Source organism: Antrostomus carolinensis, unplaced genomic scaffold (assembly GCF_000700745.2).
Source record: "Antrostomus carolinensis isolate BGI_N321 unplaced genomic scaffold, ASM70074v2 scaffold47946, whole genome shotgun sequence".
Classification (NCBI taxonomy): domain Eukaryota; kingdom Metazoa; phylum Chordata; class Aves; order Caprimulgiformes; family Caprimulgidae; genus Antrostomus; species Antrostomus carolinensis.
In genome coordinates, this window is record NW_010324863.1 from 4,637 (window position 1) to 9,727 (window position 5,091).

Sequence of the window (5,091 nt, forward strand, 5' to 3'; positions counted from 1 at the left end):
AGACTCATTTGATGTTTTCATTCGAGAGTTTGATAAATGATAGCACCGTACACATCACAAGAAATAAAATCTTTTAGGACACAAGCAGTAGTAACAGGGAAATTGCTACACAGCTGGTTTTGCTTACATCTGTGGTAGAGGATCTCCGTGCTGTCCCTTACCTTACTATACAGTAACTTGTACAGGTGTGTGGCTGTGACCAAACCTGTGCTACAGGTACTTGTGTGTTGGTCCACTGACCTCCATTCTGGTGTTACATTTCCTACTGCTGATGGTTTTTGAAAGAACAGAGCTGTCTTTCAAATAAAGATCATAACGGATCCACATCTGTGCGTGTGAGCGTGAGACAGCTGTCTCCAGTGATTTACTCCTGTATCTCTGGGCTCCATTCCCGGGAACAGTAAAGGAGAAAAATGCAAAAAGTGGAAGACAAAGAAGGGAAAACCCAGAGAGTGCAGCGACACCTGTTACTGAGGGCTGAGATGGCTTTCACACAGATTGCATTTCTCAGTCTGTAGCCTCAGTAAATGCTGAACTGTACTGTATTGTGATGGTTTCACTGGGCCAGCCCTTGGCCAGCAGCCAACACAGCCGCTCACCCACCTCCCCCCAACCCCCAGGGAACAGGGGAGAGGATCAGGGCAAGGGTATGGAGGCTCATAGGTTGAGATAAGAACAATTAATAATAGAAATAAAAGAAAACTTAAAATAATACTAATATTAAAATAGTAGTGATAATTATAACAGTAACAAAATATGGAAATGAGTGATACCCAGTGCAACTGCTCATCACCCGCCAATCAAGCTCCCTGGCCTGTTCCCAGATAACGATCCCGGAGGAGCGACAATCCCGAACCGAAACCACAATCCCGGGAGAGCGAGAGCCCGAGCGAGAGCCAGAGAGAGCTGAAAGAGGAAGAGACCCTCACTAATATACTGGACATGACGTGATATGATATGGAATACCCCATTGGCATATCCAAACGCCAGTTTAGCTTATTAATTTAAATATTCCTCACCCCCTCAGATTTTCAGCTTGTGGACTAACAGAACACAAAGTCCTTCACTTCCAGCGACACAAATGCAAACACTGGTGTGTTATCAGTGTCTCTCTCACAGCAAATCCCAGGCTGAGAGCAAAACGCAGCACTATTCTAGCTACTGAAAAGAAACCCAGCTCTGTCCCAGCTAAAAACCAGGACATATATTCAGTGTTTCAACAGGCAAAAAACCAAACTTCCTGCACTCCAGCCCTTCATAATATAACTGAGTCACTGATACATGCACTATATCTGGGAAGCTTTAAAACACACGCTGTGTTTTTCCCCAAAATGTTGGATGTAGAGGCAAAGCTTTATACAAAATAGTTGAAAAACTCATCAGTGCAAGTGAAATACGGTGGAGGCCTTTAGATCCAGTATTGCAAATTCCTGTCCATATGATTGACACTGAGCTTGCAGCAGTGTATGTGGAGCTTTCACACGTGGTTAGCGTTGGGTATATATGCAAGGTCTTGCCCCAGCTGGGCTTCCTAGGTCATGTAATAGATCCTTGTCTTGGTCTCCAGTTACACGTATGGCTGTTGGGATGTACAGAGAGGAGAATAATTTGACTGTATTCCAGTACAGGGTACCATGCAGTCTCGTGTGCACCTATAATCTGCTAGTGCCAATGTAGTTAGCCAGCCGTCTGCATGGCATTTTTTGTGGTTTTAAAAGCCTTAGAAGTCTTAAAAGTCTTTAGAAGTCTTAAAAGAGGTGGACAGATTGAATCACATGATCAGGAGGGCAGTAAAAATGTGCATGGTTCGTCTGGATGCTTGTTGCTGTTTTCTGGAATTTGAGTAAATGAAAACAAAGTTTGAGAAAACCGCTTGCTGCTTTTTTCTTATTATTATTATATATATATATTTTTTTTTTTTAATTATCTCAGTCCCTGCTTGCATTATCTTCTAGAAATTGCAGTATTGGATCCAGCTGGAAATTACTGCAGTATTATTTTGCTATAGCACTAGAGTGTTTTGTCTGGAAGCTTGGCTATTTAGATTGCACATCCCTCTTGAAGCCTAATGTTCAAGAGCTCTTGATTAGAAACATCAATGGTATTAAATGGAAATGCATCTTGCATGATGATACAAGAAATCAGAGCAGTAATGCAGTATCCAGTTGGTAAAACATTTCCATTATAATGCATTTCTTGTAATTGTGAATTCTTTAACGTAGAGGAGGGTAACTAACACAATGTATTTACTCTTCAGAGCTTTAATGAACTTCAGGAAAATAGTTTCAATAGTGTTGTAAATGCTCTGTTACCTTGTGCACATTGACCTCGGTCCTGCAAACAGTTACACTTGGGCACAGTCTCACTGACATCAAGAGGCCACCTCACGTGGGTAAAGTTAACCATACGTGTATATACTTGCAGAAATCGAGGCCTCACCTTAGTTTGGAAAATCTGAACTATTTTAACCAAGGGGCAGGTTTTGCAACAATACTTTTCCTTAAAATGAAGCAGATAGATAAATAGATAGAAAGCTTTTTTCCTCTGCCACTGACTGAAAGCTGCTTCCAGCTGGTACGGAATAGGAAGCTGCCGAATTTGTCCTGGGAACTCGGTGGCACTTTGCAACTGTAGAAGTAACCAACCGACCAGGTTACTTGCGCGAGCCCGTGCCTTGGTCCTTCACTGTGCGCAACTGCGCTGGTTGCGACAGGACCATCCTCAGAGGAGGTGCCTCCCTTTTGGGCCAGAGAGATAACTGGTCTCCCCACGCAGTCTCTTCATTCCCTGTTGGTTTCTCCCCAGCTGGCTGTTCCGCACAATGACGAATGGACCCGCTTTGCTCGGACCCTGGTGGAAATCCGCGCCAACCGAGCCGACAGCGAAGAGGAAGGGGCAGTGGAGCTGTCAGCCTAGAGGAGGAGCAGGAGCAGAAGCAGTGCCCTCCATTGCCAGAACAGCAGCTTTCCCCACCGAGGACGCCGGTGTTCAGTGTCAGAGTCAGTCTTGCTGTGGCTTTTGATGCCAGTGTATGTGCCAGTATTGCTCAAAGCATTCCATATTAATCACGCTGCTTTACACAAGGCTGAAAATATCCAGAGCATTTTCATAGTTTATATTTCTGTCTGAAAAGTAAAAAAGAAAAGACAAATCAACCCTTTATGGGTTTAGTTGTTGCCTTTTAACTACTTAGTAGCTGTATTTAATAGCTAGGAACCCCTGGTTAAACTTGTGCTCACATTGCCCTTCTGGCATAGTCCTATTAAATCCATATGAAGCCAGATATGATTATGTGCAGATGTGGCATGCTTCACTGTATGGGACTGGGCCAGAGACGTTAGATGTGGTGTTTCACATGGTGACTTACATTATGAATGGATGTACTATACAAAAGTTGCTGCTCCTTATTTATTGCAGTGTGGTGCATGGAACGTATTTATTTGAAAGCATTAAAATAAACGATCCTAAAGCATGTGCATAATGAGAGAACTGCATTGTCTCTGTGCTGCTGTAGAGGTTACATTAAAGTCCACGTAACAATTACAGTACATCAGTTGGGCTTAAGATGTAAGATCTATAAAGGTTGGCTTGAGTGGGTGGAATGAGTTTCCTTTCCTTTCCTTTTTTTTTTTTTTTTTAAGATGCCTATTAGTTCTAGGTACTTTAACTATATTTCAAATACAGTTGGTCACTGATACTTGTCATGCAAGTTAACACTAACAGTCTGACAAAGGGTTGTGGTTCCTGAGTATAACACTGATATTGCCAATAAAACATATCAAGCCCATGCCGTTGCAGTGTGGTTAATCTTTCCTTGCCAGCAGTGCTCAGCGTGTTCATTACTGGTCACTGGCGAGGCACAGGGAAAATGTGACTGTCCTGACTTGCAGAAGGCTCATGCAGCTCCTATGTAAATAGGTACCTTTGGCTACAAGGACTGGCCAGTAATGGACTTGCACGCATCAGATCCTGCTGCAAATTTTACATGAACAGACACTAATCCACATCCACTTCTAGGCTTCATTTATTGTTTTCCTCCGTCCCTAGCTGTGCATGCTTACTTGCACACACATGCACAAGCAGAGCAGCACCATGCTGCCCTATGCACTAAAAGGAATAGCAAAGGTAAGGTCTTCTCAAACTGTCTTGAGAGTTAAAATGCTGTTTCTGTCTGAAGGGCAACCTTGATGACATCCTTGTGTTCAGCACTGGGAGAGGCTGCCCATGCCCACAGCCTGAGCTCTCCGCTGCTTGCCGTGGAGAAAACAAAAACCACCCTATGGCATGTGGCATTAAAGAAACCACTTCATCCCAGGCTGCTTCTGTGTTATTATTTGCTGCGTTTGAAGCTTTCTGGAGACACTTAAAATGTGAATGTCTTGAGATTTCTATATTCTCAACCATTAAGTAACTTACAAATGCTCACCGTCTCTGGAAATTGTCTTCTAGCTTATGCAAAAATGGCAAATATTTCAACTGAAAACAGCCTGAATTTCACAGTGGTGTTTAAACAGCAAGGTTGGCCGGTTCCTGTTCGTCCTGCTGCCACATGTACGCTGAAGAGCTGAGGAGCTCAGCAGTAACCAGCACACCACGTGTACATCGTGGAGCATATGGCAGGGACATTCCTGAGCAGGCTGTCCCCTCCTAAGGAAGATGCAGAGCGGTTTGTCGGGTTTTGTATTTTTAGCAGGATTAGAAAAACCTGCCCAAGTTATTTTTGAAGCCTGTGGTATGTTTGCTCACAAAAGTGTCCCTGCAAACTGTCAATATTAAGTCAGCTTAAACCAAACCCATTCTCTGGGGACCAGGCAGAAGAGCATCCCTCAGCTCTCTATGGACCGAGAAACAGATATAGGGTAAGTGTTTCAGAGACATCCCTACCCCACTCTTACGCTGACAGGTAGTACCACCAATATTTGATTATTTATTTTTTCTCTTAAATCCTGCCATGCGAGGTTACATTTTATCCTGTTCCTCCAACACTTCGCATAACCCACCCAGAAACCCAAAGAGGACAAACATCTGAACGTTGTCCTCAGGGCCCTCTGTTTGTAAGGCAGTCTGACAGTTTCTTGGCCTGTAAGCTTT